At 39.4% G+C, this 27,363-nt stretch overlaps 1 protein-coding gene across 9 annotated transcripts in view; it reads left to right on the forward strand.

The window, feature by feature from the left end:
* The window catches only part of LOC117394925 (MAGUK p55 subfamily member 7-like), a 138,625-nt gene that overhangs the window by 6,962 nt on the left and 104,300 nt on the right, over positions 1–27,363 (forward strand). For 5 of the 9 annotated variants that reach the window (XM_059019729.1, XM_033993685.3, XM_059019730.1 and 2 more), the window contains exon 2: positions 21,916–21,985. The exons of 1 other annotated variant lie outside the window; for it this stretch is intronic. The gene's annotated coding sequence lies outside the window, so the exon portion shown is untranslated. Of the gene's footprint in view, positions 1–11,657; positions 11,679–18,043; positions 18,176–21,915; positions 21,986–27,363 lie in introns of those variants that run through there. 3 more of the 9 variants (XM_059019735.1, XM_059019748.1, XM_059019758.1) reach the window with 2 other exon arrangements.

The raw sequence follows: 27,363 nt of genomic DNA on the forward strand, positions 1-27,363 counted from the left end.
AGTGCAATGCAGGTAATTAAGATTTTTAAATATAGAACACTAATATTTTACATTAATATAGAATCTATTACTTTAAAAAAATGGTACTTAACCACTAATTGTACACCACAGCTTAGTTTGTCTCACTGTACTGGTGGCCAAACTGAGGTGCAACAATATCAACAAGTTAAATACATAATTAGTCATGGGTCTGTGGATGTTCTCTCAGTTTAAAGAAGCAGGTCTGTCACGTGCTAAAAGCGCTGTATTAAGGCCCGTCTGCCTTTCCCCTCTTCTTTTTTTCTTTCAGAATTTGAATGAATTTAAATATGTTTTTATAGGAAAATTGCCTTTGTGTCTCCTGATCTGGGTGTAAAGTGAACTCCACAGCAGTCACAAAGCTCTGTGCTCTGTGTAATTTACCTAGAGGGGGTTTAGACCAGGAGACAGATACCCGAGTAATGGAGGCAGTCAGTTAGTTAAAAGACTGGGATCCAGGGTCACATTCTAGCAAGGTGCTCTCTTATGCATGCCTTGGTCGCAGTTATTTGGGCAAAGGCTAGACAAAACTTCACTGCTGGGCTACATAAATATATACTGTGTATGCATGTATATGTTGGCACACATAATTGATCACCTTTATCCTTGAGTCATTGTATTAGTTTGTATAATAATAATAATAATAATAATAATAATATATTTTATATATATATATCTGTGTGTGTGTGTGTGGTGCAATCGGCAACCTAATTTATTCAATATCGTATAGGCATTTATAAACGATAATTGATGCATTGATGTTTTGTTTTTCATAATAAAGAACAAACATTTGTTTTTTTAACAGAAGATACAATAACTAAAAACACCGTTGTGAATAACAGTTAAATTAAATTAGAACACTTCCAATTATAAAAAAAGAAATACAAAGGACTTGAGTTTTTAACAACTGAAAAGTATGTGCGTGAGTTCGTATCAGATGTCCCTTTAACATTGTAATAATAATAAATACTATATTTTAAGACGTAATTTATAATGAACTATGATTGTTCATTACTGTTAACATTGTATGTCCAAAAGTAAAACATTTTAATTAATCTCACACATCCTGACTAAATTTAACTATTGTACTAAATTAATCTTATTTTTATATAATATTGGCATGTAATCCAATGTAAACACATTGCTTTGGAACAAAAGGTAAACAAAAAAAAAATCTGTAGATCAACAGATTTAAAAACAGCCTATTGCCTTAATTTTTAAATAAAGAAAACGTGAATACAATAGGTCTACTTCTGATTTGGCTTGTCAGTGCGAATGTAGAGGCCTAAAGTGTGTATCCTAGCAACACGCTAATCTACCGTCCTAACACTAAAAGAAGCGCACTCTCACCCACTCAAGGTTTTAATGCAAACCTGAAACAGGAGACTTCAAACTGGGTTCTAATTTGATGCATCGATTCACCAATATGTAATCTCTGGAAATTTAAGGACAGGTGATCAATAATTGATGCACCCCTAATATATATATATATATATAAAATATATGATTATTTGGCATTGATGAATAGTTCTAGTACAGTATCTTCATCGATCTGAAGCTACTGCCTTTTAAACAAATAAGATTTCAGAAGGTGAAGAGAGAATTTCTGTTAAAACTGAACAACATAAAGAGATAAATGCTGTATATACAGTATCATTCATAGTAGGCCTAAATGATAAATACACAATGTAAATCAGTAACACGTCAAAATGTATAGTCTGAAAAATAAAACTCTACCCCTCAAAATCTCAATCATAAACAAACCTCTCATTAAAACTGTCATTCCACTTGAAAATGAAGTGTTTAAAATGATGGTTAAGTTCAGAGGAACACTGATGCTAAATTTGACTGTCCGCCGTTGTTCAACCAAACTTTTGGATGTGAAACGGTTTAATGGCCAATCATTCAAGGTAAAGGAGCAAAAAGGTTTTTACTAAGTCACATATTAACTCCCTGTTCATTATTTCCATTTTGTTATGGTCCTCTTGTTTCTGTTTGCAGAAATCGAGGGCTTGGGAGAGGGAATACATTTTTGTGTGCTTTTTCAAATTGCTTTCCTTGGAACCGGCCATTCGAAATGTAATTAACAATCCGAAGCTGTCCGTCTTCATGTTGGCCCACAGCGGTTGACCATGGGGTGTTGCACAGTGCATTGTTGTGTATCGCTGCAAGAGGAACACTGGTCTTTCTGTGGGCTCTTATCCACTATATTTGATCATTCTTCTTGGAGACAAGCCAGTTCTGATGGTGCTGTCAGATTCAGCACTGCACAGTACATGTATTCTAGTATGGCTTGTTTTTCCCTTCCCTTTTCCCTTTGATCAAAACTTCTGTCGTAAATAGGAAGAAATGTTGGAGTACCAGACTTCTCTGAATTTGAAAGAATTCTGAACCATTCTTGCAGTTCAGATGGGAAGGTCAGCTGCCTTTTTCTATTAGTCGGTGGGAAATATTGGCCACCAGACAATGCAGAGTTCAAGGAAATGAAGATGGACTGTACCTTTTTTAATTTGCATGATGATAGTCTCAGAATTGCAGTATAAAGACAGGCAGGAGAATTGCGTGAATTTTTTTTTTTTTTCAGAAAAAGTCTTGGCGTGGTTAAGTTTTACTGGAAGTCACTGCTGATTAGACTGCCAGTAACATTGGATTATTCTCATGTTGTTTTGGGTCACCTTTTGTTTTTTAATTTTATTAGAGTAGAATGTTTGTGTGAAGTCACCCTTTCCTTAAATGGTTCTGTTGTTATGTTAATTAGCTGAGCAGCCCCATCTGCCAGATTTCAGACCAATATGTGCTCATCTGTGGAGGACTGAACTAGAACTTGCATCTCGCACAGCAGTCTGAGAAAAACAACAGACTGACAATGAGGTTCCATCCCTTCTGTCAAGTAACAACAGGAAGGGGAGAAATACCCCAGCCATTATTGTGCGTCCACCTCACTACAGTGTATAATACACAAACATGACCTAAAGTAGACCGCTACAAGCACAACAGAGAAAGTAGGTTAATTTTAATAATGACATCGAAGTTGCTTTGGCTGAAGGATGAGTCTGTTCTAAAGATTAGTTAAGTTTCTTTGAAAAGTAATTGACGGTGCGAATGGTCTTTGGAGCAGTATGTGATTGTCGAGGCTTGTGTGTATTTATGAAATCTCCTACAGAAGGTTCCAAATGAACCCCGATGAGACTACAATAGACAGCAATTTAGAAACTGCTGTAGTGAGCCAGGCTCTCTGCTCTTTAGATGCAGCAGTTTACAGATTTTACATTGCTGTAATTCCAGGCAGCCTGGCATCCAGCTGTAGCTCAGAAAGAGGTGGCCGTGGCAACTGGCTTCTCCTCTGTACTACTGATGGGCTATGCAGTAGTGTAATGCAGCTTCTTAAGCGATGAGTAATTGTAAAGCTGAACGTCAGGATTTTGAATCACTATGTTTTAAGGCATTATTTAAACACCCTAACAGCTTTAAGGATAAGAGAAAGCAGGATTAAAACCAAGTACACGTCACCTAACAAGCTAGAGCAAATTAATTACTGTATAATCTCATGGGGCGCTAGTCGTAATTAACAGTGTTAACATTAATTTTCTGTTGGCCTTGCTATGTAAATGGTATTGATAAACTTAAAAGCTGACTAATTTGTAGTAAAGGAATTCAGGACAAAATAAGTTAACCAAACCACACTTACAGTAGACACTGCTTCAGTATGTTGTATGTTTAAACACGTGTCTATAACATCTGTCCCAAAGATTACTGGTTGCCATTGTAGCCTTTTTATATCTATTAACAGTCTTACACTGGATAATAAAAAAACAATATTGAGCCTCCGTTGGACAGCACTTGTTTCTAGATGATTTATTAACTGTAAAAACCACAAGGTTTGTACCCAGAATCCTCCTGCTGCATTTGCACAGCAGCAGTATGTGCAACGTTGATAGTGGGGACTTTCGTCATGTGTTTGATATGTTGTGCATATCTTTCTCAAGGAGCATATATATAATATACTACTATTTTTTTTATTTTTTTAAAAAGCCTCTTTTACAGATGAAATATCAGAAGCCTCAGTCACACACACAGATAATAATACATGGGGGAGTGAATGAAAGATGCTTTTGTAGAATACGTGTCAGTTACTGGGGGAATTTCTAGGTTGGCACATGCTTGTTCATTCATTTTTGTTTTGCTGTAGATTGCATGCTTTTATCTTACTTCAAAAGCATTCATGGGAGACAACATGAATTCCTGACATAGTTGGAGAGGGGAGGGTTTTAACCAGCATGATACAGCATTTCAGTTGTAAAGAAAGATCAAGTGTTTTTAATAAAATGCATTTTCTGTAGCCTGGTTCTCTGTATTTGCGGGACCATGAATCTGTCATCATCTTGTATTTATTAGTAAAATTTGCAGAGTTATTTATAGTTCACACAAGTACAGTAATATATGGTATGTTACTGTATTTTACAGTAATATATGGTATGTTACTGTATTTTACAGTAATATATGGTATGTTACTGTATTTTACAGTAATAAGTAAAGTTAAGGTGCTAATGTAAACAGATGCAATGGAGGGTACCTGGAATTGAACTGATTCCCCTATACCCTCACCAGACGATCACCATGCCCACCATTCCCTGTCCTTCTGTCTTACTTACTGTAGGTTTTGTCATATGTTCTGTCATGTGGATTTTTGATTTTACTCATGGCTCTAATTTTGTATTCGCAGCTATGGCTGGAGATAAATGTCACCAGCATGCTTGTCTTTTCTGGAATGCAGTACCATACCACTGTCATTGGCAGTAGTTCTGCATCCCTGTACAGCATGGATTTGCAGAGCTGCATGCTAATATCTCGTCAACCATTTCCGAGTTCTGAAACTCCTCTTCAGAATCTGACATCATCCTTCACTTTGACTTGTGACCTAAGATGGCTACAGTACCATATTCGGGTCTGTAACAGGGCAAGGAGCCCTGAACATGATTATTTGTTTATATAGAACGGGGTACCCCTTTATGATTTGTGTTTGTATTTAGTGACGGCAAAAGCCATGCGTTTTGTTATTTTTTTTTTTTTCTGGCAGAGGCGAGATTAGGCCGCTCGTCCTCTGCCAGTGTATATGTAAAACCTCGTGGTAATGTGTGGCTGTCGGCTAGTGCGTTAAACTAGCCGGCAGTCACGCATAATTAATAAACTCATGCAGATTGTGGCTAGTTAAACCCCTCGGCCGCAGTATATAAACCTGCAACACTCTAGTTCGGGTGTGGGAGTACAGAGGAGAGTACAGGAGAGCGAGAAGAGAAAATAAATTAAAAATCATACAGGATCAGTGACAGCGTTTGCCCAGCCTGACCTATATTGGCTATTTTGTTTTGTGTTTGGGATTTGTTTTGTTTGCCTATTTTATTTCGCTCAGTGAGCAACTGTGTTTATTTTTGTAAAAACTTATTTTATTTTTTGAATAAAAACAGTGCACGCCGCGCTTTTGCATTGCAGTACTTGCCTGTTTGCTTTTCTTCCTGCATCTGGCCTGACGTCACCACTCAGCCACCCTGCTGCACGTAGTGCTAAAAGTGGGATCACCAGCGCCTCCTAGACTCAGGCCAGCACAGGTACTGCAGGAATATATATTTTTTTGTATTTTTTTGGAGGAAGAGGAAAGAGGATGGGGAGGAAGAGCTGCAAGAAGCAGCAAAAGCGGCAGCAGCTGCAACAGCAGCAGCGTAAGAGGTGGTGGTTCCGGGTTCCAAGTCCGTTTGGACCCCCCAACTGGGCAGCCGAACAGGAGCAGTGGAGGATGGAAGGGGCTCCCATGTGCGGTGCCTATGATAAGTTTGGGCAGGAGAGGGAGGACTGTCCCTACGGAGACCCCCAATATGAGGAGGCATGGAACCAGGGTCTGGTTGGGTACGCCACCGAATGGTTCTGGGCGGTAGACAAGACGCGGCCGTCTCCAGCTCCCAAGAGGGAGGAGTCAGTGAGTCCACTGCCCAAGAAAGGGAAGCCCCCATGTCCACAGCCCCAGCTGCGACCAGCAGAGGAAGAATGCCTGCTGGTCCCACCACAGCCACAGGGGGAAAGTCTGCCAGCTCCATGTCCTTGACGAGTGGTGCCCAGGGTGCAGGGAATTTGGCCACACTCTGACTATCTGCCCCTCCCAATACCCGGAGAGGTGGGCTGATGTGCCTGAGGAGGAGAAGGAATGGTGCATGAACTGCATGCATTACGGGCATGAAGAACACCACTGCCTGGAGGTCTTCAAGGACACAGACCTGGAATGGGAGGAGCCTGAACATCCTATGCCCGAGTGGGAGGAGCCGATGCGTCTACAGGCCAAGAAAGGGAAGCCCTCAGGTCCACAGCCAAAGCCTGCACCAGCAGAGGAAGAGTGCCTGCTGGTCCCACCACCATCACCGGAAGAGATCAGCTGGGCGGCCCTCCTCCGCACCATAGAGGCATCCTGCTGTTGCCATATCTGTGGGGAGCAGGGGCATTTCCTGTACAACTGTCCCCTCCCACCAGAGAAAGGCCTGCTGTGCCCACCTCCACCAGCAGAGAGAGAATGCCTGCTGGTCCCACCTCCACCAGCAGAGGGAGAATGCCTGCTGGTTCCATCTCCACCAGCAGAGGGAGAATGCCTGCTGGTTTCGCCTCCACCACCAGGGAAGGACTACTTGCCGCTTCCACCGCAACCAGCAGAGGAAGAAAGCCTGCTGGTCCCACCACCTCCACCACTAAGAGGAGAGGAGCAGGAGCTGCCTCTGCCACCACCACTAAGAGGAGAAGAGCAGGAGCTGCCTCTGCCTCCACCACTAAGAGGAGAGGAGCAGGAGCTGCCCCTGCCTCCACCCCCACAGTCACGAGGAGAGGAGCAGGAGCTGCCTCTGCCTCCACCCCCACAGTCACGAGGAGAGGAGCAGGTGCTGCCTCTGCCTCCACCAGTAAGAGGAGAGGAGCAGGAGCTGCCTCTGCCTCCACCCCCACAGTCACGAGGAGAGGAGAAGGAGCTGCCTCTGCCTCCACCCCCACAGTCACGAGGAGAGGAGCAGGAGCTGCCTCTGCCTCCACCCCCACAGTCACAAGGAGAGGAGCAATTGACAAGTATGAATATTAAAAGAAGCTAAGAGAACTCACCAGCCATAATTTACAGTATTCTGATGGATTTTACTGTAGGAAGGGTCTTTGGTATTTCTTATCGGTTTTCTAGGACAGTTGGTGTTAAACCCTTAAAAGTGCAGACCCTTAAATCATACACTTTAAGCTGACACAAGCAGCCCTTAATGATGGTGTAACTGAAGCATTACTGTACTGGGGAGCAGTAATGCTGTAACTGGATGTAGCTTTTCATCCCAGCAAAGTGCACATTATCTTTAGGCTGCATCAGTCAGCACGTAATTATTATCCAGTTTCATTTTCTCATGTCTTTGCTGCAGTGACGAGTTTCACGTTGAACTACGGCAGTTAAAGATCTCAGCACAGGACTTTTCAGTTAACCTTATTACTTATTACTTCTGTCAGGAGGGTGTATGATGAACACACACACGTAATAACTTCATCAGTTGCTTTATATGTATGTGAGAAGAGGGTTCCCAAGCAGTATTTATATTGAATGGGAGATCTGTGACAGGAGTTCGCTCTGACAGATTGTGTGCGTGTCTGTCTATCCTTTTTTTTTTTTAATTTAGTGGTCACCAATTATTTTTATTGTTTTCTCCCCAATTTAGTAATGTCCAGTTATTTTTAGGCTCAACCCACCGCTACCACCCCTGCGGGGTGGAATGAACAATCATCTCAAACCCACTTGGTTTGAGGGTCCACCACCTGGCCTGCTGGACAAGGCAGTTGACTCCCATAACAGATACAGTCATACCAAGGGGGAGCTACAGGTCAAGGGTGGAGTTGGGGGAGGCACGGGGATGTGAGGGGTAAGACGTAATGTGTGTAGAGGGCAGTCTTTCTTCCCAGCCTACGTTTTTTAAACAACACAGGGTTAAAACTGAGGTGTAAACTGTGCACGTGTTTGAGCTTTGCAGGCTTCGGACAAGCTCACAGGATTTGGGTTATATTCAGTTTTGAAGAATTGTACAATTTGCTGATTAGGTCTATGCATGCTGCATTGAACTGAATAACTCTTTTGTCAGATCTGTCATACTCATGATGTATGACTCGTTGGCATCTACGCTAAAGGCTTTCTATTGAGAGCACTGGTACAGTTTCACCTCTGGTATGTTGCACTATAGTCGACTGTGCCCAGCTCCTTCTTTCCTTGGAAATTGCCAATTTCCATTAAACAAACACATTCAACCTATCTGGAACGCTCTGTACCTCATCCATCAAGCTGTGAACTTGTACTTTGCCATACAGTAGGCATTTGCAGACATAATTTTTAGCTAATTTTCAGTCGCATTTCTTATAGCCAATCAACAGTGACTTGAATCTATCTTCGGTATGTTTTTTTTTTTCTTCTTCTAGTGCAGTGTGTCATTTCTACAATGTGTGTGTTAAATAGATTGATTGACTGAGGCAGAGGTCGGCACGGGTAGAAAATCCGGAACCGGGTACCTGCCATGAAAAATACCCGGGTAAATAAATATCACATATATTAATCTTGTAAGTACATGATACATATTTAAATACTATGTAGACATACATTTAGTCCCTTCAGATCTGTAGACTTGTGTAACCTTTTTCAACACTGGAAACATCGAAAATAATAATAAAAAACCTCTCTGTTTAAATACAGTTATTAATGTTAAATGCGCATCATGCTGTGGGATTCTTTGACATATATTGGCCATATTCCGCTGTTGTTGTTGTTGTTGTTGTTAACATGGCTGTTATGTTCAGTTTTAAAACTAACAGTAGTACAGCACCGCTAGTATTATGTTATGGACGGTCGCAATAGCTACCGTAAATTGCGCCAGCTGGGTTTTGATGGCAGTCGCAAAAGAGATAGTGGGACATGTGCGTGTCTGTTTGGTTGTAATAATAAAGTGCCGTTCCTGATCACTAAATTATTTCTTTCCGATTTAGTTCCTGAGAAGAATAGTCGCCGCAGTTATTATTATTGAGGTGTACTTGCCGCACGCTGTGTTTTATTGTTTTCCGTAAAACATTGATATCCTGTCAGTTAAGAAAAGGCTTCATGCCATAGCTTGTTTTAACATTGTCTGTATTACGCCGGCCAGACACCTGCGCTTACAACTGTATTGTCATATTTTCTTTAAATTTGTTCTTTTTCAAAAAGTAATAAAAGCCATTATATTGCTCTGAACGCAGGCAGTTACATCATAGCAGCAGGGGCAGGGGGGTGTGGTCCCTGTGTGTGTGTGTGCCTTTATTTTACAGCAAGACGTTACAATATGTAACACGTTAAAGTAGAAATATATCCCAGGAGTAAAGAATACGTTATGTAGGCCTTTCTTTACCCCAGTGAATATAGTATATGTTGAAAGAAAACTCCCTCTTACAGCAGTTACTGCATAGTGTGATATTTCTTAATACTTCTCATTTGAGGTTTAACTTCCGTATTAAATTACAGTACATGACTGAGTGATACATGCAGAGACTACAAAGCTGTCAATATTTTATGGTGAATTGGTTATATTTTATCAGTTACTTAAAGCTTATTTAGTATTGGAAAATTGTTTGCCAAATTTGAGTGCCAAAAGTATTTACTCAAATTGGCTCAATTTTTAAAATGTTTACAGCTGGCTGTGCATACGAGTACTTGCACTTTTTTGTTGAGAATTTCACTCCTGTCTATGAGTAATGGATGCCAAATTGAAAAATACCGTATGGATGACCAGTGGAAAAGTGTTTCTGTCTGGCCACTTGTAGAACGTTTTACAGATAACAATAAAGATACAGACTCCATTTCATTGTGGGCTCTGCATGTGCCATTGAAACGTTAGCTTATTTGCTGTCTTTCCTAATAGGAACGGGGTCCCTCAGCACCGACTCTGTATCCGTTTCATACTGTTAAATGAAACTGGATCCTTCATCACACTCTGCCCATGTTCATTTTGTTGATGACAATAAGATTTATTCCAAGTAGGAATGTTGCCAATTTAATATCAGTGTTCATTCATTTGATAAAATGCACTTCTGCTCTTATGGTGCTCATGTAGAAGCAGGCAGAGTCTGGGAACCAACCATCAACCCCGCGGTTCTCAAGCGAGGTACAAAAGGGTCGTCCCCTATGGAGCGCAGGTCCCATGACTTCATTTGGCTTGCAGGATTGAGCTTGTGCGTAATCACAGTACATCACATAACCATGCTGTTCCATTCATTTTGATTGATTGTTTGTTTGTTTTAAGTCATGTAATTTCCGCCAGTACTTTCGCCTCAAAAACTTTCCATAAGGTGTCCATGAACTGCTTTTCAGTTGGTTGTGCTTTTTTTTTTTTTTTTAAAACAAGATACTTTCCCTATCGTGCCTTCTGAATAAGACCCACTTAACATTAAGTATTAGAGTCTGTCTAATAAGCCGTTATGATGTTTAATCTTTAGCAGTAAAACCTGTGTTTGTGGGGAGCTGTATAGACACCATGTGTGTGTTTTTTTTTTTTGTCAGAGTTTTAAAGGTGCTCAGGTGCTTAGCAAAGGATATGGATAACTGATATTGAATTGGAGAGCAGCCATGGTGTGTGATGCTAGTCACTGTTATTGAACAGGGCAGATAGCAGCCATGGTGTGTGATGCTAGTCACTGTTATTGAACAGGGCAGGTAGCAGCCATGATGTGTGATGCTAGTCACTGTTATTGAACAGGGCAGATAGCAGCCATGATGTGTGATGCTAGTCACTGTTATTGAACAGGGCAGATAGCAGCCATGATGTGTGATGCTAGTCCTTGAATCTCCTCCCTCTGACCTGAAATACTGAGATAGTAACAATTCAGCTGTTGTCCGTTACTTGCTTTGTATTTCTACCAGCTACTTGCATTGAATTAGTGAACTTTTCCCCCCCAGTGAATCCACAGGTAAATCATGAGAAATACATCCTGTTTGATCAAGGCAAGTGAAGGGTATAAACTTATGAAACATATTCTAGCTGCATCAGGACCGAGTATGTATTTGAAGGGTTAAAGAACATGTACCGTGTGCTTTAAGTTTAGGAAGGAGCTTTAAGGTTATCAGACTTTGTAATACAATAAACATGAAATCCCACCAGCACACCCATGTAAAGTTGTTGTTTTATATAGTAGCCCGTGAATGGGACATTGGGCTGTGATGGGTTAACAGCAGACCAGTGACAGCACACAATTAAGGATATTGTACGTTGGCTTCTCTACAGTAGTGCAGACCAGGAGACTCCCTACAAAGAAGCAGTCATGTATACAGTGCTTGTTGTGCATTGCTGTGCACGCTGGGATTGCTTGCCCCCCTCCCCCTCGGCTGCCTTGGTGTCCTGGTTAGTGTTGAAGGGAGAGGCAGGCACTGCACTGGCTAGTATTCAGCTGGTCAATGACAGCCCAGAGCATTCCAATAGGCTGAGTCCAGTAGCATGCATCTAATGAACCAGATCTGCTGTACAGTAGTGTTGTGTTGTGTTGTGTAGTGTAGTGTTGTGTAGCGCGCTCCTGTACCAAACATCCCCAAGGGCATACTCACTGGTTTTATTGAGGATTAAACATTTGGGTGATTTAGAAGAGACCCATGTTTGGTAAGTGATGCTGATCAAAAGGCAACATTCATTCTGCTGTGAAATGCTGTTTCTTGGATGCTTTAACGTAAATTTGATCATACATGAACAGCACAATGTAGTATTCTGTACTACAGTAGATTTGTTTTCCCTTGTGAACACTTTGAACAGAACTCTGCGGAATTAACCAATCTGTGGGCTTTGTGGGGCTAACTTTAGACCAGCTGATTCATGAAAGGCGTTTTGTTTTGTTGTGGGCCCCATGTTGGTTGGACACATCCCTTGGTTTTAGGTATAAACAGATTAACATGGTATTGCCTGTTTTAATAATTTGTATCCTCTACATTGCATCCCTTGCTTACTGTATTACAGTAACATGTTTCATTGTCTGACTTGTGTATTGTAAATAATTACATAACATGTTTTCTGTATAGAGCTGAAATACATGTTTGCTGTATTTTTTTTATATAATTTGCTATCTTGCTGTGTCCTATGTTTAAGTTATTAAATATGTATTTATTTATTTGGGGGTTATTTTTTAACTACTTTTTAAAGTATTGTTTCAGTTGATTTTAATTCTCATTTCAGAGTGGTCCTGTGGAGCAAACATGTTAGGATTTCATCAATGTTATGACTGGCAATTTTGTTATACATGTGCTTGACTTCTATTCAACCAGCTTGGACCTCCTGTCTTTATATATTCATGAGTAGCTTACCCAAACAATAGATTTCATGTTCTTTGTAAACTACTGTAATATATATCCTACACTAGCAGAGCATGGAACAGGGATAGCATTACAGCAGTTAAGTTTTTATTATTTTCTTCTAGTTTTTTTTTTTTTTTTTAATTAACAGCATCACAAGAAACTGAAGTTGATAATGACTGTAAACTGAATAAACTCTGAAATGAAGTTGGCTGTTTACACAGGTATAGTGAAGCCAGTCAGCATGCAGTTCCCGCAGTGTGCTTCAGTCAGTCCGGTATGGAGGTACAGTAGCACTCTCAGAGGATGGGTCTCCATGCATCTTCAGCCCTCATGAGTTTCAGTTAGTGCTACTGTAGGAACTTGGCTTAGACCCCTGTGCACCGTAATTCATCAGACACCCTGTGTGCTTGCTGTTGTTGGCTTCCTTGGCAATGGGCACTGTAATAAATAACTTTAGCAATGCTTTATTACTTTTATGTTGGATTCCTTGGCAGAATTAAACAGTGTACTGTACCGCACCTAATTCAATTGTATCAACATGGAAAAAAAAAAAGTGACTGCCAAATACCATTTTGACCAAAAAATTCAATTGAAAAAGAGGAGTTTCTTCTGCAGCCGAATGATTGTGCTCTAGTTTTTCACAACACGCCACTGAGAGGAATGTAATTGAGACGTTCATTTGTTCAAGTTCGTTCAAGTAGTGCAAACAATATGGCATTCACACCAACCTGCACATACTGTACAGTACTGCTGCTTAATCAATTCTACTGCAAAAGAAAGGGATCTTGTTAATTTGATACTGACTTGTTTTTGTTAGTGGAACTAAAAAAAGAAACGGGTGCTTTTTAAAGCCTGCACTTTCTGTTGGGTCAATGCTGTGTGTCTCAGCATCTCCTTAAGAATAGTATGTCTCTCTTACTCCATGAGTATGAGGAACTATTGGAAAGGCCCATTGCTGATCTTGCTGTACCTCCTGTACTTATGTGATTTTAGGCAGTTTGGTCTCAAGGACCTTTTTTAAGCATTCCTGACCGCAGCAGTAATGCGACATGGCTGAAGGTGAGGGAAATTAACGAAAGACAAGGTAAATGACAGCTGCAGGTGATGTTAATGCTTCAATACACTAACAAAGTATTTGTGTGTATGAAGGTATTTGTGCTTTTTAGGTTATACTGGATTGCTTTTGGCTGCTAAAAATTGAAGTCTCCATTTAAAATAGTTTTAAAATTGAGGTCCTGCTGGCTTTAGAGGGCATCTAATGACCACTCTGTTTGGAACCTAATCAGCTGAGACAACATTGTTGGTATTCACGTTATACTGTATTAAAGGGAATAGGCAGCTTTAATGTTCTTCACTTTTGTAACCTTGTTCTTATGCTCCAGGAGTTAAGTCGTTAAGAGATACCTAAAGCAGGCTTCTTCAGATGGAAGCAGGCTTGTAGCCTCACACTCATTAAGTCGACACACATTGCTTCTCTAAGAATCAAATGCTGCTCCTCCCCCTCCAGGGCCTTGACTGTCTCAGCATTCCTCAGAAGAGGGAAGGGAATATGTGAGAAATGAATTGGTGAAGTTACTGCATGCAAATCATTTTCATTGTAAGATCATTTATTCTGTTAGCATTCTTTTAATAACTTGGCCCTTGAGCTTCCTTTACACAATGCAGGTTGTGAAGTGACCCAGATACTGCACCACACACAAAAAGCAACGTATCTGAGCACTTATAAACTAATAGACAGTACTGTATCACTTCAGTACTGAACCTACTGTATATACCAGTAGAATAGATTTTGGTACCCTCATTTATTCCAATGCAATGTTACCAGATGTTGTCTTGCAGTATGAAGCATGATTCCACTTGATAGAAGAAGGTTACTCTGAGTTTGTGACGTGCCCCTGTAAGTGTTCAGAACAGGTTAAGTGTTCAGTAAGTGTTGCTGAACAGGTCTTGAAAGCAGATTGTCAGGTTGCGTCCCTGTACCAACAGCAACCAGGCTCTTGTTTTCTTCTGCTGAGACGTGTTGTCTTTAGCACGTTGGGATTGTTGCCAGCATGTTGAACCTCTCAAGTTTCAGAAACCATCGGGGTTTCTAAAGCTGGATACAGTACAAGTCAAACATTTAGTAAAAGTTGCTGCTATGAAGACAACATTTTTGGGTTTATGTGAAAAACTGTACTTGGAGACCTAAAAAAAAGTATTTTAACTTGTTTACTGTTTTAGTAATAGAGTTAGCTGTCTGGATGGATGGATGTTTGTTTCTATTAAAAGCTTGTGACTCTTAATGTATAACTTGAAATAACTTCAAAGACTACAGTATAATGGTCAGGCAACAAAACATTTGCAGATCCTATAGTACTGACATAATATGAAACAAACAAAGGGAAATCCACCCATCGAACAGACAAACCCATATGCTCCAGCAAACAGAGTTGTGACACTCTGCACACCTGCATGTGTATCCAGGATAGGGGGGTTCCGTACAGGAGCAGCAGCAGGAGGAAAGCGAGCAGGGCTGTAAATGACCTGCTGTTAAACGAAGATAAAAGACCCGCGCCCAGCAGATGAAATGTCAAAGCAAGACCATATGCGGAGTGGTGTGCAACATTACTACTTCATGTCTGCTAGTGACAGGGTGGATATGCGACACAGACTTTCTGAAAGGCACAATAACTCATTTCCATGTTGTCCCATACAGTGTGTCAGCTGTTCCTAATTACAATGAGAACAGCAATCCTCACGTAATGCTTCAAGCAAGACCCTGCAGTGTTAATGTAGTTGAATGATGTTGTACTGCCATGATTTTAGCCTCATCCAGAGTCAGCTGGATGTCCTCATTTTTTAATTTTTCTTTTTATTGTTGTATGAGTTTGGGGATAATTCCTGCAGACCACAGAATGTGTTGGCCAGAAAGCTGAAAAGAATAACAGGGGGCCTTCGTGTAGTACTAGTGAAATGTAGTTTTCCCCACGACTGGGCCCTTCAAGTACTGTGTGCTGTTTTGTCCTGCTGAGAGCCTGAACAGCTCCGATCAGAGAGCTGTGGTTTCAGCGTGCCCTTTCTTAACAGGGTCAGCTGCTGTCGCTTCTTCACTGCAGAGGCACAGCAAGCCCCTTGCTGAGGCCAGAGATGCGACAGCCTAGGGACTTCCAGCACTCCCAACCACACTGCCTGCAGACATTGGGTTGTGCACCGATCATTTTAGGAAAGAGGATCTCAGGTTTTAACAGTTCCAGGATTAATCAAGGCCTTATGCCAACTTTATTTATTTATTTATTTATTTATTTATTTTGCCTCGCTGTACTATACACTTCTGTAAAATGAACTTCTATTTTAGGAGTTGGATTTTAAAACAGTATTTTGTTTTCAAGAGTTTCTTTTAGTTTGGAATAATGTGATGTGTAAATGTGGAGACAACAAAGAATCTTGCCTTTGTTGCTAATATTGTTGCAGCAATCAAAGGAAATCAGTTAAATGTGCTGTATATGCATATGAAACCTACTGCTGGCATGGAAATATTTGGTTACAGTTACAGTAGCACCCACTGGTGGATTTCATCAGTTCAAGGGGAAACACTTCTACTGTTCAGCAGGTAAGAACTGATGACAGGCATCTTATCAATTGATTTCAGGCCAAAGATCAAATACCATTTTTACACACTACTCGAGTTCTCTCAGGAATGAGACTCAATTAACTGTAGCAGTATTAATGAGATCAGATTAAAGCAGCTCAGTTAAATGGGTGAAGGAGTGAATATTGGCTGTTTTTCATAGTTTAATTTGTTTTCTGTGAATGTTTTACAGGCATGCTTTCAAACTAATGGGACCCAAAAGTGTCAAAGTGTTTGAATACCGTGCAGTGATACAGTAGAATATCATTACGTTTCTGCAGTGGGATGAAATGCTGCCTGACTCGGAGCCTTTGATTGTGCGTGTTAAAGAATCAGGACGTGTCCTAACAAATTAAACAGGTTGGCTTTAAATAAGGGTTGGGGGGGGGGGTAAAGCACAAAGCAATGCAGTGTTTGTCGAGTTCGGGAAATGTACGGCTTGCTTGGACAGCAGATGTAGCCCAGCTTTTTATTCACCGTACTCAGTTGCTTTGAATAACAAAGTACTTGAAGGGGGCAAGTCACCAGGGCGGCAGTGTGGAGTAGTGGTTAGGGCTCTGGACTCTTGACTGGAGGGTCGTGGGTTCAATCCCAGGTGAGGGACACTGCTGCTGTACCCTTGAGCAAGGTACTTTGCCTAGATTGCTCCAGTAAAAGCCCAACTGTATAAATGGGTAAATTGTATGTAAAAAAAATTATGTAATTGTATGTAAAAAAGAATGTGATATCTTGTAACAATTGTAAGTCGCCCTGGATAAGGGCGTCTGCTAAGAAATAATTAATAATAATAATAATTTTAAAGAGACATTTAACATACTGTAGTGCGCATTCCCTTCTCGACCTGCTCGTAAGCATGCTTTAAAGTTGAACCACATCCCTATCATTTTAACACTAGATCTTGCATGTTTGACACTAGTATAGTAGCTCTATTCTTTTTTTTTTAACAAAAGAATGTATTATAGTTGTATTATTTATGCAAATAACACCTCAGCCTCCAAACATGTTACTGTACATTGTAGCTAATAGTAGTACAGTAATCCGTCATGTATCCGCCCTTCACAAGTCCGCCCTAACCGTTTATCCACCATGATCAAGCTCTTCAACCACGTCAGGAAAGTGAGAGCGAGTTGTGCTTTCAATTGGGGGAATTTTTATTTTTTTCCTTGTAAACCTATGCATTTTGCTACTGTGTAAATTACCCGACACTAATGTAAGTGTATACAGCACTGTGCATGAAGAGGGTTTTTTTTTTTGTGTAAATGCATATTGTAAATAGTGTGTATTATTGTAATTAATGAATGAAGTACCTGACGCTCCAGGGAGAGCCTGCCAGTTGTGTGTGATTACCAGGTGTGGAATTTAATCAGCAGGTAGGTGTGTTTCAGCGGGGCTGAATGTGAGTGTGTGTGAACCAGGGTTAGAGTAAGCAAGTCGAAACCGCCAACAACCAGGCGCGTTGCCAGAGTTTGTTTATTATTAAACAGAGAAGATTAGTTCAGCGATTTGTAGATCCCAGTAAAGTTTTCGTACACTGTGTTGTATGGTGAGCTGTTCAGTGTGTTTGATATTGTTCGCCTGTGGGGCATATCAACTTCAACCTCTGTCTCAATCTCCTGCCTGTCACTCGGCAGCGAATGCACGCATCCACACGGCAGATGGCTACCCAGTCACAATAAATACCCTGTATCTTTCTAAACAAGGTACTTGGCTCCCTAATAAAAGCTGAATCTCAAAACAATAATTGTGTGAATATAGTAATTGTTACATCTGTGTATAATGGTATTTAAAAAAGGATTAATTTACCCGACTTTTTACAAATCCGCCCTTACTCTGGTCCCACTGCAGTCGGATACGCGATGGATTACGGTATTTAAATGAAGACTGGTGTGATGTGACCTTTTTTATTTTAGTTGGAAGGTCATGTGTACTGAAGGAAGGTTTCATATTTGCATCTTAAGGAATGGCTTGTAATAAATGCAAATGTTGGATGAGTTTTAGGTGAATCTGCCTCCCAAGCTGGCAAAGGCTCCACATTAAGCTAGTATGTTACACTTCCCTCTCCATAGTTAAAGGGCTGAACAGGTGAAAAATGTTCCCAATGTCCCAGTGTTACAAGAAATTCTAAGCTACACAGGCTGAAGCATAAACACCCCAGTCCAGCTACAAATCCAACTGGAACCGTCGTCAGATGCAACCTAAAAAAGGTACCTATAATATTAAACTGTATTATAACATTATTTATTTATTTATTTATTTATTTATTTATTTATTTATTTCTTAGCAGACACCCTTATCCAGGGCGACTTACAATCTTAAGCAAATACATTTCAAGTATCACAGTACAAGTAATAATACAATTAAGAGCAAGATAAATACAATGACTTTGGTTCAAGCAAGTACAAGTGTGACAAAATACAATTCAGTAATACAGCAGATAACAGTGTCAGTGATAGTTACATCAGGATATGATTAAATACAAAATACTACAGATTAAACACTTGGCAGATTACAGTACTCTGAAGTACAGGATTAAATGCAGTAAAATAGGGGGCAGATAAGAGCAAGTAAAGTGCATTTAAGGAAGGGTGATAAGTGTCCCAGGGGAAAAACAGAGGAGTTCTACAGGTGCTGTCTGAAGAGGTGAGTCTTAAGGAGGCGCTGGAATGTGGTCAGGGACTGGGTAGTCCTGACATCTGTAGGAAGGTCATTCCACCACTGTGGAGCGAGGGTGGAGAAGGAGCGGGCTCTGGAGGCAGGGGAGCGTAGAGGAGGTAGAGCCAGTCTTCTAGTGCAGGCGGAGCGGAGAGGTCGAGTGGAGGTGTAGGGAGAGATGAGGGTCTGGAGGTAGCTGGGTGCAGTCTGGTCAAGGCATCTGTAGGCTAGTACAAGAGTCTTGAACTGGATGCGAGCGGTGATCGGGAGCCAGTGGAGTTGCATGGGAGAAGCAAGGCAGAGATGTTAAAATATAAGTAATGTAATTAATGTTCAGTCAGTGTAATGTCACAAAAAAAAAAAAAAAAAGAGCCGATAAAGAACCTTGTGGGTGGTTGTACAGTAGTTCAAAGTAACATTGCAGTTAAAATGGAAGGCTTTTTTTAAATGTCTACCCCTATACCATTAAAGATTGTACAGTATTTATCGAGATTACTCATGACTTTTAGGGTGAAGGTTGAATTTTACTCCATGAAAATACATTTTACTCTCTGTATTAATTAGAAGGTAAGTTACTCCCAGACCCATAACCTTATCTAGAGCGCTGAGTACAGTACTACACAAATACACCGTGGTATTTCCTACTGTTTTTAAACTACCTTTGTGTTTAAACCTCACAGAAATCTGGGATGAGACTGCCCCCTTGTGTATTTTGGTGTTATTGCTCAATACTGTACAAGTAAATCAAAAAGATCTCTTGCATCTATTTTACTGTATACCCTTCTGTGCTGATTTTAAAAAGAATTATTTCAAGATTCTCATACCTCATTTTTTGGTAGAATTAAGTATTAAAGGTGAAGTATTTTAAATATCAAAATGTATTCTGTTTGAATAATTTGTATTGACATTTTATGAAAAAAATATGTTGTGTATGACCCTGTAGGGAGAATTGGTGTTGAGATGCTCAATTAAAGATAATTAATTAGTTAATGTGTGTACTGCTTTAACTCTTAGTTACAAACTTCTCCCAAACGAGTTCCAGATCGCAAAGGAAACAATTGCACAATAAAACACAACACCATTGTATCTTTTATACATGTTATCAAAACTGTGTAAATAAAATACGGTACAAAAGTAGAAACGGCTAATATTAAAATAGCATAAATCAGCACATTAATCTCACTAAGCTATACTATTCAGATCATACAGGTAGTGGACAAAAAAATGGAAACACCTGGGTAAATGAGGGACACAGAGCATATTAGAACATAATAAAGTTTACAAACGAGAGGAGGCCCCATTCAGCCCATCTTGCTGGTTTGGTTGTTAGTAGCTTATTGATCCTAGAATCTCATCAATTAGCTTCTTGAAGTATCCCAGGTTGTCAGCTTCAACAACATTACTGGGGAGTTGGTTCCAGACCCTCACAATTCTCTGTGTAAAAAAGTGCCTCCTATTTTCTGTTCTGAATGCCCCTTTATCTAATCTCCATTTGTGACCCCTGGTCCTTGTTTCTTTTTCCAGGTCAAAAAAGTCCCCTGGGTCGACATTGTCTATACCTTTTAGGATTTTGAATGCTTGAATCAGATCACCGCGTAGTCTTTGTTCAAGACTGAATAGATTCAGTTCTTTTAGCCTGTCTGCATACGACATGCCTTTTAAACCCAGGATAATTCTGGTTGCTCTCTTACTAGAGCAGCAATATCCTTTTTGAAACAAGGTGACCAGAACTGAACACAATACTCTATTCCTAATAATATATTGAAAGCAAGGGCTTCCACACAGGTGTGGCTCATGCGTTAATTAAGCAAATAACATCCCAGCATGCTTAGGGTCATGTATACAAATGCTGGACAGGCCTGGTTGCCTATAATTATGGCTAGCATGGATGCAAGAGGAGACCTCAGTGACTTTGAAAGAGGGCTGATTGTTGGTGCGCGTTTGGCAGGAGCTTCAGTGACCAAGACAGCTCAACTTGCTGATGTTTCATGAGCAACGGTGTCTAAGGTGATGTCAGCATGGAACTCCGAGGGAAAGACATTATCAGCAAAGGGCAACATTGGGCGGAAGCGCATACTCCAGGATCGTGATATCCGTGCATTAATTCAAAGTGCAAGGCTAAACAGGCAAGCAGCCAGTTTCATCAAAAACGGTCCGCCGCGAACTCCATAGAGTGGGATACCATAGTGGCCCAACGCCCTATTAAGTGACGTTACATTGTTGTTTCCATTTTACCACTACCTGTATCTCGGCTTCAGTTTAAATATTGATTTACATGTACTGTAATAGCAAGCATTCTGTAATTGTCTATTCTAGAAAAAACTCATATTATGTCAGCAGATCTAATGATATGAATATGCATAAATATGTTGTTAAATAAATTAATATAATTCAGTGAATTCTAATTAATGGGATATTACGAAATTGTACTTAATTCTTTATCAATCTGTGGTTAAAATGATATATCATTTAATTAGAACCGAGGTACAAAAATATTTGAACGTCCATTCATTTGTTCCTGAAGAAAAATCCAACATCTCTTATGCAATTCAATAGCTCAGCTTATTCTCGTTTTTAAGTGTAGTTATATGACTCTCATCAAATATTAAACTAGCCTGTTTTTATTAAAAAAAAAAAAAAAAAAAAAAAACCCTGACCACACCCCTTTATCATTTTAATAAATACAGATGTATTTCATGTCCAGTTTCTGTAAATCTTTGCTGACAGTTTATTATTATTGGTTGTTTTGCTGGATGTTGTTTGGAGCAGTTGGTTACCGCTGGCTTCCCTTTTTCTTGACTGACTAAAAAAAACTCGGTGAAACAAAGAAAGCTTCTTCCCCACCTTGAAGTTACTTACAATAGCTCAACTGAATTCGAGACGCCAGCACCGGGGATTCTAGGCAGTCACTCTTGGTTGTGCAGTGGGCCTAACGTTTGTTGCTATAGTTACCTAGCTAGCCCTACTCCCTTTCTCATCATCTTGTTCATAGAGACAAGGCCATCTAGTCTTAACTCCCTTCTTAATTGCAATTTCCAGGTCCTGGATCTGCTCACACACCTAAGACTACTATAAAAAGACACCATTTTAATTTAACACCAGATTAGCTGAATTGACTCGGGGGGGGGGGGGGGGGGGGGCAGATACAGTATCCGTGCTAGGGGGCAAGCGTAGCCAGGACCATTCTCTTGTAACACAGAAAATAAAATAATATAAAAATAGAACAAGAAAAATAAAAGCACTTTGTATTGAAAATGCTGCACCAGTAATGTGTGTTTTTGTTGTTCCACAGGAACCCGAAGTTGCTGGTTGGTGCTGAGAGGGGATGGTATGAGAACTCTACTATAGACTCCATGTCACAGGTTTGCACAACTGAGTGATCGTGTTTCTCATTTTTCATTTAAAACTTTCATTGCCTCTGATGCGCAAATATTCTTGGATTACAGCTGCAGTATTGCATGCAAGTTACCATATTGGCGTATACAATATTTATATGCAGTTTTGAAGATTTGTAACAGTAGCCAGGTACTGTACTACACCTGCATTGGCAAAAAGCTATACCTGTAACAGTAAACAGTGCGTGCTGACCTCATCTGAACTTGCACAAGGCAGTCCCTGTACAGCCACGAGGGATGTTCAGGAAATTCACTACAGTGTCTGCAATGGCTATTGATTTAGATATCCACAAATACGTTTTATTTTAGAATAAAACTTTACAATACAATAAACAAATAGCAGCAGTTTTAGTTATGTAATGCTTTAAGACCTTGATTTCTTTGAAACAACCCTGTTGGTTCAAACAAACATAAAATGGCCTACACTGTAGTTCTGTATGAAACATACAGTGATATATTGTATTGAACTACTTTGTACGGAGGAACGTTAATTGCTGAGGGCCAGTGATCTCTGTCATTCACCTGCCTCCCTTCAATCTCATTGGCTCAAGGGTTTTCCAGTGCTTTCCTAAGATGGGCTTAGCTTACATGCAAAAATAAGTCTCACCTTTTTGCCTTGTTGTTTTGATGCTACCATTTAGACAGTGGTTTACATTCCTTTTAAATTCAAATGACCCAGTTAATATTAAAACACTGCGTTTTGAAGGACATAACATGAAACAGCCTTGCTTGGCAACCAAAAAAAGTGCCCATGTATATACTAATAAAACATGGGTTTACAGCTTGCTAAGTGCGTTTCAAACAAACAAAAAAACTAAAAAAGGTGGACTGTGGCATCACTGCAGGGTGAAAGCCCTGCCAGTGCACGGTTGTGTGTATATGTGGGGAGTGTGGCTGGAGTCGTCAATTGAATAAATATTTAAATGATTAATTAAGGCTCTGGCCACAGGTATATAAATAGGGTGATCACGGGTGTTAGAATTGTGTTGGTGAAGGACCGGTGCGGTGGACTGTGTGTTTTGTTGTTTTTGTAGTTGTGTGTGAAATATAAATAAATGTCAGCGGAAGCACTTAACTACAGCGTTTACGGTCTCCTTGGCAACACGTACCCTGTCACATGGACAGAGTAAGTAGCGAGGTTCCGAAAAATATAGCATTATACATCCCCACATGTTGCTACTACATACCTGTCCTTTTTCTTTTCTTTTCATTTCATTTTCATTGTCAACATCTTTTTACAATTTTAAATTCTGTTTCAAAGCTCTTTTCAAAATGGCCGCTCTAGTGCAGTGGGGTTTGAGATCTGACCTCCTAAATCACTGCTGGAAAAGCTCTGGCTTTTCTGTTCCATAACACATCATTGATCATTATTGCTCTGTTATCTGTTTGACAATGTGGGCAGTAATCCTTACACTATCATCGCTGCACTAGAGCGGCCATTTTGAAAACAGCTTTAAAACAGAGTTTAAAGTTATAAGTGTAAAAAGTTGTCGGATGTTAACAATGAAAATAAAAATGACAGGTATTTAAGCAGTTGTAGCAGCACGTGGAGATGTGTAATGCTATGTTTTTTCGGAACCCTGCTACTTACTCCTTAATGTTCTGTATATTGCCCAAAAAGCACACCAACATTCTGGAATAGAGAGCTTTGCACCAACATTTTTGACTGCAGATTTATATATTATTATAATTACCTTTTTTTAAGACTTCTACTGTACGGTAACTTTGCTAGTTCAGTAATAATAATAATAATAATAATATTATGCAGGGTCAGTGTAAGGCTCTTGCCAGTTTAATGTTGTATTTTACATTATTGTTGTTTTGGGTTTTTTTGGCAATATTTCTTTATTATAGCTGCAATAATTTAGTTTTTATTACCTTCTAAAACAGCTGAAGTTCTTGCAATTGTAGGAGTCACCTGAAAAAGGCAATTATTTAAATGATTGTATAAACAGTATCACGTGAATACTAAACTGAATTTTATGAATCCCCTTCCTATGCTTATTTCTTTTTGTCTGGTCAAAGAAGCTTGCCAGGGGCTACTTTCAGCAGTTCTCGGTTGTTAAAGAATTGCTTGGTACAGCCTTTTTGTTGGTAGAAAGTTCTTCACTGCAGAAGTCTCTGTTCTAGGTACAGTATACAGTAGCACAGCTGTCAGACTTGTTTTTTAGTCAATTTGCACAACTTTTTAGCTTGAAGTTACAAATAGCTATGAAGAGCACAATGCAGTCAGAAAGATGATTATGCTGTAGTGATGTTTCAAGCTGACCACTTGAACGCACTACAGTAGTTCTGAGTGGGATCATGTACAGTAACTGTAGGGTGAAGGAACTGCTTGGGATTTCCTTTTATATTCTACAGTTCTCTTTCATGGTATCCCTCTGGCAAATTAAATCTGCAATTGTGTTTATGCTGTGCGTGGAAGCTTCCAATCAAGGTTCGCTTTACAAAGAGCAATTTTGTTAATTTCTTCTTTTTTTTTTTTTCCGCCCCTGCAAGATCTTGGAAGAGTCACCCAGAACTTATTTTCCCATTTCCTTCAGTTCTGTACAGCTGTCAGAGCTGCTGTAAATGATCTGGCTTTCTTTTCTCATACAGTTCTGCAGCCAGCCTATACTGCTTCTGCTACTGCATTCTTCAGACCAGGAGCTGTTCTGGTGCCCAAAATGTAATTAACAGGCACCAAAGATTTAATTTGTATATAGAACAGGATTACAGCATTCTTTCCAAAAAAAAAAAAAAAAAAAACATGTTTCCAAATTGCACAAAGTTTATTATTGTTAACATATGTTAAAATGCTTTCTTATCATAGTTTAGTAAAAACAAACAATATTTATTTTCACCAGAAAGTACACACAGTCATATGGGAAATTTATTATAACAGTGCCACTGTGGCACCATGTGAGCTTATTTATTAGAGTTTTTTTTAGTTTTTTGGACAGTGTAAGATCAACGTCTCAATAGTCCTCTTTGTGCCAAGCAAATAACAGTATACAGATGAAGCCAGTGCATTGCATTTAGGAACACTAATCCTATATAAACTTCACAACTAAAGAAGGAGGCACATCCCTGTAAACAAACTTTCATCCGGCAGCCGTAGAAACTCACAACCTAACTGAGCTCAACGGGGTGATACTTTGGCAAACACTTGGGCAAGCAGAGTGAAGAAAGCGTTTATTCAATATTATGTTTTCCATAAATACAAATCCTGCTAGTTAGTATGAGCATATTTGTGTTTGTGGTTAAACTTGATTTGAAGACGGGTGTTTCTATTATAAGAATATAAATACCTAACTCACGTTAATTGAATAAAATACGTACAGAAGGATTATTCTTTCCATCCTGTATCAGTAAGTATTTCAACCAATCCTTATGTGAAACAAGTAAGGAGATTTAACTTTAACTTTATATTTGATAACTGTTATTGATTGAATTGTTGTATACATTAGTGAGTTTTTTTTTAAAATCCGTTTTACTGTGAAATTACCCATTAAGACAGTTTGAACAAACAATGGTATGTACTGTGAAATGCATTAAAAAGAGGATAGGGCCATCTCAAAGCTAACAAGCAATGTTTGTGTCTTATTATTAGACAAAGAGAAGGAGATGTGATACCTTTTATTGGACTAACTAAACAATAATTAATCACAAGCTTTTAAGACCTCAAAGGTCTCTTCTTCAAGTGAAAGTAGGAAAGGGAGATTAATGTTTACATTCAAAGGTGGCATCAGAACTTTAACAGAAATAACCCATTTTGAATGACTACAATTATAATGCAAAAAAAAAGCTGTGTTGAAAAAAGACTAAATAAGTACACAAATTATATGAATAAAATGTAAAAACTATAACAGTATATACTAAGATAGGTAAAGAAATAGTGAAAAAAAGATAAATACAGAAATAAGTATGTGTGTGTATGTATATATGTAGGTGTGTATGTGTATATATATATATATATATATATATATATATATATATATATATATATATATATATATATATATACATACATACATACCAGCCAGCACATGTGTAGATCCACCACCTCAGCGGTGAATGTATAAAATAATTGAGGAGATGGTAGTAAACAATCTGTTTTACTTACATCCATGATCACTGTCTGGCAGTAATTCACAATACAAAATAATGTTTTGCTGGCAAAATGATATAGCACACTGTATGATTCTCACTGAAATGCAAAACCTGCGTGCGCTTAGGTTATGATTTTTTCTAAATTAGTTCAACTTAATACTAAATCACACTTTGTAGAGGCATGAGTTTTGCTGAAGAGATGTCATTATTACCATGCCTAATGTTTGCCTTATGTCTTAATAGGATTCAATGGAAATTTGAGCCCTGTTGCTTTTATTAATGTATTATTGGGAACAGTACACCTGATTTCAAGATTGTGATTTTCAAGAGGTAATTACCAGCTAAGTTTTACACACACCTACAATAGACAAAAGACTAAACATTTTTTCTGTATAGGATAATATATATTATATTATGCCTGAACACAGCTGAAAAGCATGTGAAATACCTTGTATACCCATTAGATGGCGACAGTACAACAGGAGGCTAATAGGTTACTAAGGGCCTGGTGGAAATTCAAAAATACCTCTCATTGCTTTCAAGTTTTCCACATGGCAGATGTCTCTGTGATATACAGAAGCAAGGTACAACTGGAATAATGGTATAATGGCTCTTTTTTTTTTTTTTTTTTTTTAAAAAGGCCAGTTGCTACAGGTCAGTTGGGTATTGCAAACGTCTCAGGTGCACTTCATACTGCTGTTAGGGTCCTGGCTTTAGCTTGGGCTTTTATGGAAAGATGGATTGGACTTCAGTTTTTGAATATTTGGTAATCCCTCTCAGGACGCAATGTAACAGCTGGTATTTCTGCATTGCCGCAACCCGATTCCAACCCACATTCTGTCATATCTGACATTCACATGGTACGCCATGGCAAATAACATCATCACTGTGAAACTAAAAGTATGTCTCTCTTTGTTTTTTAGCTGTACGTACACAAGTTATTTCAAAAGAACTGAAGCAGAATACAAGCATTTGAGCTTGACATGATAAAAGCTGGCTGTTTTGAAAACAGGTTTTTGCAGTAACGCTTTGACCCTGCCATGTATTTCTCACTGAGTGGAGCACAAGTTATCAAGACATGCTCCTTGTCTTTAATTTATTTATGAATTACCACTAGGGGTGTCTCTTGTCTTCTGGTTGAATACAGTCAAGTGTTGTCTTGGATAGTCATGAACTTTGCTTTCTGCTTCTCTATTACCGTTACTGTCAGTTTTACTATTGCTGTTACTATTATTGCTATTGTTACTTTTACA

This window comes from Acipenser ruthenus, chromosome 3 (genome assembly GCF_902713425.1).
Source record: "Acipenser ruthenus chromosome 3, fAciRut3.2 maternal haplotype, whole genome shotgun sequence".
NCBI classification, from domain to species: domain Eukaryota; kingdom Metazoa; phylum Chordata; class Actinopteri; order Acipenseriformes; family Acipenseridae; genus Acipenser; species Acipenser ruthenus.